The sequence below is a fragment of the Taeniopygia guttata genome, chromosome 14, assembly GCF_048771995.1.
Source record: "Taeniopygia guttata chromosome 14, bTaeGut7.mat, whole genome shotgun sequence".
Classification (NCBI taxonomy): Eukaryota; Metazoa; Chordata; class Aves; order Passeriformes; family Estrildidae; genus Taeniopygia; species Taeniopygia guttata.
Genome location: NC_133039.1, coordinates 8,588,489 through 8,600,634, shown reverse-complemented (window position 1 = coordinate 8,600,634; position 12,146 = coordinate 8,588,489). Strand labels below are relative to the sequence as shown.

Sequence of the window (12,146 nt, the reverse complement as noted above, 5' to 3'; positions counted from 1 at the left end):
GAGCCTCCAGACACCGATTCAGCACCTGCCTGGGACAGAGAGAATTTCTCATCAGGAGTCCCTTCTGTCCTCTCCCCCTTCCCAGAGCATCATTTGCTGCCTGGGGAAGCTCCTGGTGTGGGGAGTGGGGCAGGAGGCTCTCACTGGCACTGAATGCCATGAGTTCCTGGAATTCCCTTGAAACCAGGGCTGAGGCCAGAACAGGACAGGGGAAGTGGGAAAGTGGCATTTTAAATTAAAAGTCTGCCTGGGGAGGTGTGCAGTGTGCCCATAGGCTCCTGGGGCACATGGGAGTTGTCATCCCAAGGGCCAATGTCCAACTGTTTGAGCCTCATCTTTGCTGGTTGGTCCTGACAGCACCTGGCAGATGTGTTCATCTTTTCATGTGCAATAATTAAGCTTCTGCCTCTTTATCACCACCTTTTTTTGTGCCAGGGGTCTTAAGAAAAGCTATGTCAGACTTAATATTTGAACCAGAGAAGAGAGATAATAAAGATCACATGTTGTTGGGGGGTCATCTGTTTGTGATGATTGAATCATAAATAATTCATTGTGCAGGTACCAGGGGTACAGAAAAAAAGATTCATAATTTCCTTTAGTCTGTAAATATCCAAATATTACACTCAAAAATGAAATAAAAGCAGTTATATCAAACATATCATGTAGCACATCTCATTTAATCTGAATATGTGGAAATGGCACTTTTTCCAGGCTTGGAAATAAAAAGAATTTTATAAATGTTACATATATAGGTGCTATGGATCATGGAGATAATAAGTTGTTTACTATGCTCTTGTCTTATTTGTGTTGTAGCGAAGGAGTTGTACAGTAAAGCTTTATATTCTTAGGTAAGGACTTTGTGTAATGCTGGGAGGTGAAGGTGGGTGGGCAGTGTGTGAAGTCACTCCTGACCAGCTCAGGGTGTGGAGCTATTTAACAGCTGATGGTTTGGCAGCCTGTGCTATATTACTGATTAATTTCTGTGGCTGTAGAGGTGCCTATTTTGGCACCTCAGAGAGGAACTGTGGCCTTGAATCAGCCCCCTGAGGGAGCTGCACTGCTGGGATCTCCATCCTGGGGATCTCCATCCTGGTCTGGCAGTGGCTGCGAGGGTGCCCATGGTCCTGAACACCAAGTGTAGGCATAAAAACTTCCTAGGGTATCAGACTTTGCAAAAATACTGTAAAGGCAATGATTTTAACTGAAAAAAAAAATAAAAATCAATGTTGCTTTCATAAATAAAGCAATTATTTTCCTTGGGATGAATTTCTGCCCCAAGGCACTGGGGGAGTTGGCAGCCAGCACACTTCTGTGATTGGGGTGCAAATCAAATGGCTTCTGTTTCTTGATTAAAGGAGGAATGAGGCCAAATTTTTAAAGACAATAAGAGAACTGCTTTGGTGTGACAGAGGCACTGGTGGCACCTGGACTTGGTTAAAAATGAAACCAAGATCAAAGTATGTTTAAAGAATTAGAGCTAAAGAAGGGATTTTAGTATTTTTTTCCCCCCTACAGATGGCTTGTGTAGTGGCTTGTGTTTATTTGGTTTGGTTCATCTGGTTTGGTGTGGTTTTTGTTTTTTTGCAACTGAATGCAGTAAACAAGAACTCAGATGAAAGAGTGGAAGACTGGAAAAAGTAATTCTAGTTCTGCTATACTGCCCATTTGATTTTTGAAAGTTAAACCTGGGATTTATTTTTTTTTTGAGAGCTGGCATATTTGGAATTGTAGATACCCTTTAATCTTTAAAATAAGAGATCTGTTAAAAGAATAGAGATTGATTAAAGAAAGGTTAAAGTTTAAATAAATTTTAACTTTTTCTTTAGAACTGATTAAAAAAAACCATGAAGAACTTGTGACATTCCCACTGAATTCATTAGGCCTGGATTTCATCCAGGTTTTCTCTCAGTTTGATTTAACTGCAGGTGACTGGAACAGATGGGAGAGCCTTGATGTAGGTGTATAGCCAGTGATACTGTTCAGGGATTCCTCCCTTTGCAATTAAGTTTGAAATGGACTTGGGCAGTGCATTCATGGTGCATTTGGTGGTGCCTGATGGTGTGATGTTCCTGTTTGATTTCTTCTCTGAAATCAAACACAGAGGAAGCCTCTTTTATTCTCCTCTGCTTTTACAGACAGTACTTGGGAGAGGAGCTAACAAGAATTTGAAATAATCTGATTTTTCTAATTAGTGTAAAATTGAATAATTTAAGGAATAAAACAAGAGCAAAACAGTAACAAGTGCAATAACTTCTGGTTGCTTTGTTGTAGTAAAATGGAGTGTTTGAGAACCTTAAGCTTATTCTAACAGTCCCTCTCCAAATGGTAGGAGGGATATTTATTCATCTGGAACAGACAATGTATATATTTTAAATACCTATCTCAGATTTTATAAATAATAGTTAGACTCAATCATGTACAGGAGATGTAGTGTTTGTTTAATTAGGAAGCTAAGCTGAGCTGAATCCTGTGGCAGATGTTGCCATGTATAATGTAATAAATAAAAGTCTTTATGGGACCCAGCAGGCAGGAGAGCTCTCAGTTAGCAGATGGCAAAATATTAAACTGGCAGTGCAGTAACTTAGCTGACAGTGTCGGCTGGACCAGACCCAGGTTTAGCACAAGCATGAATCAACTTCACATAGGAGGTGTCACCCAGCCCGTGTTTCTGCCATGGATGTTAATAATGTCTTTAATACAGTGCATGATGGAAGAGTTTTCATCCAGAAGATGATGCAGTAAAAGTCATTCCAGGCTTAACATGATCTCTACTGAGTGAGACAACAAAATATCTTCTACAAGAGAAGAACAGAACAGATGTTCTGTTCAGCTGCTCAGTCCATTCTAAGAGGTGATCCTGAGGTGTCAAACCTGCTGGAGCTCACCCCTGTGGAGCCTGGCAGGTGAGAAAATGCCTTTTGCTTCAGGGCAGATGTCGCATTGGGCACTTGGATCAGCTGTGTGTCTCAGCCCTCAGTGGCTGGTGGCAGTCCTCATGCAGAAAAGCTGTCCCTGCAGAGCCAGAGCCACAGCGACCGCTGCCTCCAGAGATCCCAAATCCTGCAGGATGGACGGGCTTTGCAGTTCACTACTGCTGTGCAGACAGCTCATGCTTTCACCCCGTTTCCTCCTGGCTTTCCTTAGGTGTAAATGCACACCCATCTCTTCAGGAGTCCTTCTGCTGTGGCCTGCTGGGACTCTGTCACCTCCCGAGGCTCCTGCCCTGCCAGCAGCTTCTCCATCTCCAGTCTGCCTGTGCCCTCACTGCAGCCCCCCAGCCCTCGTGATGTGCCCCCAGTGGGATGGCATTTTCCCTGGGCCCGGCTCAGGCTCTAACTTAAGACCAATATTACAGTGTTTTAGCCCAATCTTTGGATGTTTAGGCTCATCTTAAATGCAGTTGTCTGAACAGCAGGTGTTTGTGACAGAGTAAAACAGGATAGATTGCAAAGATGGGGAAGGCAAAATGCTTTGTACCAACTTCAAAATCTAGCACAAAGCAGTTAATCACCCACTTACCACAGTGGCCTGCATGTGCATATGTTGATTTTAATATACCTTTGTGGAAAAAGAAGGGCTTCCAATGATTAGCTGCTTTCTTTGACTTTAGAGACTGTTATACAGGGATGATAGTGAATACAGACTTTTGGCTGTTGTTTCGTTCTTTTCTCTTGTCTCTCTCCTGTTGGTAGGCAGCTCACATCAACTTCTGGGCAAAGTGGAAGATTAGAAAGGTTTCAAAATTATTTTGAAAAAACAAGCAAGTTGCCCACATAGCTATATATCAAAAATACAGCCCAAGCAAAGTGCATCTTGTAAACCAGCAAATTGTTTAAGGAAAAAGAAAAGTAGTGTTTGCTGTTTTAGTTATGCTCATTTAAATGGAAAAAGTATACTAAACCTTCTCTCTGAGGGATAAAATGTACTAACTTTTTAAAACACATATTGCCTCTTGAGAAAGCAACTGCAAGTTTTTCTCATGTTTATTTTTTTTTTTTTTTTCCTTTTCTAACACCTCTGGGCAGATTGGATGGATTGAGTCGAGGCAGAGCACCCAGTATCCTCCAAGAGGACATTGCTGTCCTATAGTCAAGCTCAGCTATGACTGTGTTGCATCAAAACCCTACAGAAACAAGTGACTCATTCCCTTAGAAAACACTGAGACATTGGAATATTTTGTGTCATTTGAGGTACCTAGAGTATATAATAGTAAACAATTTTTTTTTTCTACCATGCAAAATGAAGCCCAAAGCTCTGGGCAGAGTTGCACAAGGTGGGATGGCAGGGAAAGGTGACTTTGGTTTGGCTTCCCTGCATTAGGAGATTACCAGGACTGTTCCTGCTCCTGCAATGCAGACTCTTCTAACAGCTGATACTCTCAGAATCTCACCTGACTGCTGCAAAGACTGACAAACAACCTGCTGGTGGTCTTGAAAAATCAGTAGATCTTTCTTGCCAAGAGAAAACAACAAAGCTTTGCTGTGGGAAAATCCTTGGGGTATGATAGCCTTTGTGTAAAGGAAATGAGAATGCAAAAAAGCTAATTTCTTTTTTTTTTTTTTCTTAGTACATGAAAAGATGGCATTACAGTAGTTGCCAGAATTTCTAGGCATTGATATGTTAATTCTATCCTAACCTAGACCTGCATGGTCTAGTCAATCTGGCTGCTGAATTGAGATTCCACCAGAGAAGAAGTTCAGAAGTGTCTGCTTGACTTCAGTTCTGCTGGCTTCTTCCAGAAGCAAACATCTTGGCAAGAAGAATGATCACTAAGATCATCCACAAATAATTGTATTTGGGGATGTGAGAAGCCAATTGAGAGACATCAATCAGGTACAAAATCCTTGAAGGGACGTGTGTATTTATTTATATGTCCTAGCAGCACCAAATCAAGGTCACCTAGAATGAGAATCATGTTCAGAAATAAGACAGTTAAATATAGACACTTCAAATGGCCGAGTGGACAGAATTTCAGTATTTTCCTAACCACTGGCATAAACAGCCTCCCATTAAATACCAAAAAGTCATCAATTTCAGACAGTTGAGATTTGGAAAATCTCACCCTAAAATCCATCTGTTGAGTCCTGACACCTAAAAGCATCATATTAGCATTAAATGGGGTTACTCAGTTCAGATTATTCTCACTCTGAATGTTTAATGAGGAAATCTTTCTAGTAGCTACTTGTAAGCCCATTTAGGTTTACACAGTTCAAGTTATATTCAGATCAGTACAGTGCCTGCAGTGATGGTTAACAGTAATCCTTTATCTCCTAAAGACTGTGGAAATTATGTTCTTTGTACGAATTTACAAAGCAACAGATGATGTGTCAAGACAGTAATTTAAACTATGAATCTGCCCCTTGCTTAAAGATGAACTTCTGCAAAAGAAAAATGAATAGAGTGCTAGTGGCAGACAAGCAGAATATGTGGATAAGTGTATCAATTTTTGTTACTGACAGATCTTGTGTTTGTAATAAAACTGGAGTGCTGTGAGGTCAGTGTCAGAATGAAACTACACTTGTTTTCACCAACATGCCCATGTGATGGTAATAGTAGCTATTAACAAGATTGACACAGCTATCTGCCAAACAGAAAAATGAGTTCTCATCACAAAATGAGCAAAGTTGGGGGAATAATAAATCAGAAAATTAGTTAGGACATAATTTATCTTCATGGCTTCGTGACATTGCAGCTTAGAGTCCTTCAGGACATAAATTCATTTATTGCATTATTGTTAGGAAAACTTGCCAAGGCTCTATCAGGCTCTTGGAAGTTAGATGAGCAGAGGTAATTGTCTGGTGTTAATTAAGATGGTGTTTGCATACTTTTGTTCAAGATGTGGCCAGTTTGCTGTAAACTGTCGAATTATTCTTCTTCCTCTGAGCCCTTTAAGGGAAATGAGAATTCCAAAATGAGTAACTTCTATCTAAGCACTTGTGGCTCTGGCTGTCACAGGTGCTGGTGGATGGATGGCAGTAACTATTACATAAAATGAGATGGGGCTGTGCTCTCTTCAGCTTTTCATTTCTCTGTGTAGATTCTGTGCAGTTATTCTAGACTTTCAGTTTTTAATTTTAGACTCTATCAGCATGCAGAACTGGTGCTATCTAGATTTCTTATTGGGTGTTTTTTTGTCCTTTACGGATTCCCAAGTATTTTGTAGTTACATGTCAGATAATTGCTTCACTTGTCACAGAAATGCACATATAATTTATTTTCTTCAAGACATGTCATTGCATGATAATTAGAGAGGGAAGAAGATGAGATGAATATGTTGATCTGCAACTCTAAAGAGGAAAAATAGTAGAATTCTGTCAATTTGTACTTTTCAATCAGCTATTTCCTTCAGAAAATAGCTAATCATATATGATAAAATTATTTCCTTACTGTGGGGTTATTAACAATTTATGCAACATTTTGAAAACTGAGGAAAAGTAATTGCCTAATACTCACACTCATATTTTAAATGCCTAGCTTCAGTTTTGCTTTTGGACCAGAGATTTTTAAGTCTGTCTTCAAATCCTAGAATGAACATGCCGGCAAAATTAATGCTAAATATTCAACAAAGGAACTCCCTTAGCTGTGCTCTTCCTCCAGAGAAGTTTGTGACAACTTCTATACAAAAGTCACAAAGATCATGAGAATGTGGAGGATGTTGAAACGGAAAAAAAATAATTTTAACCTACATTCCTTTTATCCTGCAAATACTGAATGATTCCTTCGAATAATACCTTAAGGTTAAAAAAAACCCAACAACAATTATTCCCTGAAAGCCTAACAATGTAGGATTAATTTTTAATCAGTGTCTTAATTGCACCTGGTGGGGCTACACGGGGAAGGGGATGGTGCACAGAGCGTGAAGAAAAGTTTGAAAGTGTTCCTTTCCCTACAGAGATAAATAAATGTATATTTAAATGCCTTTAGAGGAGCACTGATATGAAGCTTGCAGTGTCAGCTTGGGTGTTTTTTGGCAGTGTTCTGCAGTCACTCAGTCCATCTTTAGCCACGGGGAGAGGCTGGGCAGGAGATGGAGGCTGGCTGTGCTGTGAGTGCGCCCAGCAGGACCAGGAGTCTGCAGCAGATCCTATCCTGAGACAGCAGCAGGGAGGGTGGAGAGGGAGGGGAGGAGCTGCTGGAAGGAATGGTCCATATTGCACACTAATGCTTCTGCAAAGGCCTTAGCAGATATGGATGAGAAATCTGTAGAACTGGGAATGCTAATCAGAGATGAAGGATGGTATAGATGATTTTGGACAGAAGAATTCCCAGTGCAATTTGTTAGCAAAATGACCATAAAAGAAGAAAAAAGACCATACTGTTAGCTTTTAATTCTTTTTAGCACTATTTAGAGCAGAGACGCAGAATTTTCATCAGGTTGGATTTTTTTGTTCTTTTTCTGCTGAGCATGTCTTGCTCTTTAGTTTTCCACAAGAATTTTAACATCACCAGCAAGCAGCATATCACTTGTACAGCACCACTGACTTTCCATCTATCCTGGGAGCTGAGCTGCTCACAGATTGCTGTGAGTGCAGTGCTCTGAAATGAGTTGAGTTTCTGGAATAACAAAACTGTTTTGTTTCTTTGAAATGCAGGTCAGGTAGCCTGTGGCACTGAGCACAGAATCACTGACGTGGCCAGCAAGCTCCCAGGGTCACATGAAGACTTTTTTACACACTCTCACAAAGACACAAGGGATATGTCCTGCATATGCAGGAACAAAAAAATAAAGGAGGTGATTTTGCTTTTTATACATTTAATATTTTCTTGGGGTCCTGGAAAATGAGGTATTTCAGCATGGATTTGCAAAGGGACTTCTCACTTGTGTGACTGAGAGCAGGAAGGTCAGCTGTAGGTCAGCATGGACTTTGTTCAGGCTGTTATTATTCAGTGCTGTTCTTTCACACCTCCATTCCCATACAAAACTGATTTTTGCATGCAGCAGATCTCTTCACAGAATGTGCTCTTAAAGCAAAATAAACTGGAGATTGAGAGCCTCAGCAGGCTGTGGGGCAGAGTGACCAGAGGAGACCTGGGATGCTGCAGGGAAGCAACAGGCCAAAGTGAGGGGCAACTGCATCGTTCTTAAAACAAGGTGATGTTGTCTTCGAGCTCCTGTGCAGGAGTTGGAAATCCTGTACAGATCCTGTACAGCTGGAAATCCCAGTACAGATGGAGACAGAATCCCCTCTCCTGTAAAGAGGAGGTGTAGGTCAGGTGGAGGAGCCAGCTAGGGATGCCTCAGGCCCTGCTCCTGGGCAGAAGGAGCTGGTGGGAAAAGGGGAGATTTGCTGGCTCGGTAGCTCTCTGCTCTTGTGGCAGAAAAGAGAAAGGTGGAGTGTAGCCAAGGAGGCTCCCTGTAGCAGCACATGTTTGGAATAGGAGGTAGTTCCCACAAAGGTGGTTGTGGATGTTTTTCAGATGCCTACACAGTTAGGAGCACAGGAAAATGGATTAACTGTTTGATGAAGCATGGAATGCAGCTGTTACCCTTCTCATGCCTTTACTGCTCTCTCTTGTGTACTGCCAAATATATGGTGGGCACTAAGAGCAATAAGTAGCAATTTAGTGGTTTAGGAGGGAAATCCCAGAGTCAGGTGTGTTTTAAAGCCACTACAAGTGTTCCTACATGCCCTTTGTGATATCTTCACACACAGCCATGCTGCTCTTGTTCTCTTTTGGAGTTTAATCCCTTCTGTGCATCTCCACACATGTATTGTGCTGATGATTGAGACTTGATTCTTACAGAGCTTCTTATACTCTTGATGCTGGCTTTTGCTTCCCCCCTGCCCTCTGGTACCCTCTGCTTTCCCTCACCTCCTCTTTATTTACACACATTTGTCCACCTCCCCTTTTTGCTGTCAGGACTCCATAAGGAGTGAGCCATGAGCTTTGCTGGGCTTTTGTATCAGGTGTGCACAACAGTCTGGACTTAGAAGGCTTTACTGGCTGCTGCTCTGACTGAGATGAATATTGTGTATCTGTGTAATGCACAGCAAGTAACATAACACATCCATATTCCCTGTGCATTGGGCAGAATTCCTCTCTTCATGAAACATTCTCAGTTTGCTGCAGCAATTTCACAAAGTCAATCCTTATCTATTACCTCATAGGAAAAGCAGCAGGGAAATATACATGTGGCACAGGACTTTTTATATTGAGAAAGTTTTCTATGTGTATTTGATGACTAATGAACCTGCTCCTTTGGAAGCAAACCTCCTTTATGTTAAACAACAACAAAAAAAATTAGGCTTTGGGTACTTGACATGTTCTGTGCAAGAACTGACTTACCTGATCTCTGAACTGAGCTGATCACAGGTTTGACTTCCTAGGTTATGCACTTACTGTACATAGATGTAGATGATCAGCTCAACACAGCCACCCTGACCCTCTGAGGGTAACTTGTAATTACTTTGGGAGAAGTACATCACTCATGAATTTCATCTATTATGTGCCTTTTGTGAGAAGCCCCTAAATTCAGCCCTGCCAGCCCTCCAAGTGCTCCAGTTTGTTCCTGCTGCTCTCCTGTCCAGGAGGGAGAGGTGGTCTCCAGTGCAGCTCAAGCACACAAGCACTCCTGGTGTCTCTTCTTTCCAGACCCCTCTGGAGCCACCCCAGCAGTGGTGCTGCAGATGGACCCCGCAGTTTCTGAGGCATCTGATGCTGCTGAGTGCCTCACTCGAGCGGAGATGGATTCTGGGAAGAACAGCTGGGAGCTGGGGCAGGTAAGGGATGATGCTTGAGTGGGCAGAAGTGGTTTGGTGCCTCCTGTGGCTCTTGCATGTTCCAGTGAGCTGGGGCCCAGCCTGTACAGGAATTTCAGGCTGGTGTGTGGTGCTGCAGCCCTCTTGGTGTTTGGGAAGAGAGGCTGCTGCCACAGTGGAGCAGCACAGCAGAGGGACAGCATGGCACCCTGCATGCTGGGATCAGGCCAGCCTCTGTGCCAGGGTCAGAGCTGACAGGTGCCAATCTCGCTGTGCAGAGCAGGGCAGACAGAGCCAGGAGCTGCTGGGAGGAAGCCCAGGCAGCCAGGCTGTCCCAGAGGCACAGCTCCCTGCTGCAGAGCCGGCTGTGGCACCCTGCTTGTCACATACTGCGCTCCCTCCAAGCAGCTGGGTGGGCTGGCACCAGGGAAGGGGGGCTGCTTATCCCACAGCCACCACGAAAATTGTTCCCAAGAAAGAGCAACTTGGCAGCAGCTCCCTGGGATTTGTGACTCTGGCAACTTGTCAGTGGTAGGGAGTGAGAAAGAGGTGTGAATGAATTATTCTCTCCACAAGATTTTTCCCTCTAGGGGATCCAGGCTCAATCTTCCTCCTCCTGAGCTTGCCTTGCTGATTTTAAAAATCTGCAGCATTCAGGAAAGGTCCTAAATGTCACCTAAAAATATCTGCCCATCATGGAGCCTTATTCATGCTGGGCCCTTATGGAGCATCTCTGCCTAGGGATGATTTTTCCTTGATGTGCAGAGCTGCATGGCAGTTACATGCAGAGATGGGACTGCCTCCACCTAGTTCTGGTAAGGTGGATGGAGAGTAATGTGTGAAGAAAAAGCATAATAAAAAGTAGGAGAACAGCACTGACCTGGGCAAATATACTTTCTCCAGCCAGGAGAAACATTTGTTGAGCAAAACAAGCAAAATGCACCTATTGTCTGCTCTTTGCAGTGAGGTTTGCAGCCACAAAAATGTGATATCATCACTGCCAGTTCCAAAAATAAAAGGTCAGCAATGAAGTCCCTCCCCAGTGCTGAAAAGCAGTTGTTATTTTCCCAAAAGTATTTAAGGCTAACCTCTGTTTGCAAGTGTCTTGCTATAATTGTATTTTTTTTTTTTTTTTTTTTTTAATGATCTGTCACATAGTTCATGGGTTTGGGATATTGCAAAGCCTGCCCAGCCTTTGGGAAGCTAAGATAAAATGGTGGGAGCTGGTTGTTCTGCATATTGCCCCTTCCTCCTCTCCCTAGAAGGTAAATTTTGAATTAATGCTGATTTTGAGTAGTCAAATACTTAATGGATTAAAGGAAGCAGCAAGGGGAAATCTCAATTTCCAGAGACAGCAGTGCTGTGTGAGTGGGACAAGCAGTGTCTGTCTGCACTGGGTAAGAGAGGCAGACTGAGCCCAAATGGGTCACATTCCCTGAGTCACTCCTGGTGCCACCACAGCATGGTCACAGTGGGGACCCAGCAGAGCAGCGTGGGATGACAAGAGCCCAGCTCATGGGAGGCTGGGCTGTGTGGATGGATGGCATCTTCCCATCCTTCTTCCCACCCTGCCCATCCTTCCTGCCCTGTGCCTCTGTCACAGCACTTGGCAGATGAGAAAATGCTGAAGGCAAGTGCTTACTGCTTCATAAACAACCTGATCTTTTATCAAATCATTTAATGTAATGGAAAAATTCTACCTTTGCAAAGCTAATCTGTCTTGTCTAAACGCTCTTTTTTTTTTTATCTTTGAAGCCCAAGTAAGTGCCCAATTTATAGTATTTAGTAGATAGAATTTGGGATTCTTATTGAATTTGCAATCTTGGTTTTGCACTTTCTCATCAGATTTCTGAAAAAAAATCAGCCTAAGAAATTGACATATTTGACAGTGTATTTTCTTTTCTTTTCTTTTCTTTTTTTTTTTTTTTTTTTTTTTTTAATGTCTGAGACATTTCTGCTTGGAAAGTGTGTATTACAATTATCAGAAGGTTATAACTAAAATTTTCCTCAGACTAAATGACTTCAAAAGTCTTGGGTGAGACAATTTTCTTATTTCTCTGGCTTCTGTATTGTCAGTCAAAATATTTCACAAGAGCTAGGAGATGCCATATGTTTCAGGGGAGGTAAAAATCAGCAGCAAAAAAAGAGATTTAATCAGAATTGATGGTTTCACTTCAAGACATGCCAGCAAATTTTTACTCATAATTATTTTCTGATGTTTGTGTCTTGAGATTCTGAATCTGATGGGCAAAAGGCTCCACTTTCAGGCCTGAGACCTTACTGGAGTCTGGAGGGCTCAGGCTTTCAGCAGGTCAAGGTCACACCTTCATAACTCAAATGTCCCCATCTTCATGAGTGCTTTGGTGGAACAACATCAGTACATAAAGTCAGGGATGAAGTTAATCTGTGTAGCCAGGAAAGTGCCATGTGTGGGAATGGCAGGAA

General features: G+C 42.4%; 1 long non-coding RNA gene across 1 annotated transcript in view; it reads left to right on the top strand.

Annotated features, from left to right (window-relative positions):
• LOC140685089 (uncharacterized) overlaps window positions 1–12,146 on the top strand; it is a 62,367-nt gene that overhangs the window by 25,764 nt on the left and 24,457 nt on the right. Inside the window, exon 2 of the long non-coding RNA XR_012058290.1 lies at window positions 9,595–9,722. This is a non-coding gene — a long non-coding RNA (uncharacterized lncRNA). The remainder of the gene's footprint in view (window positions 1–9,594; window positions 9,723–12,146) is intronic.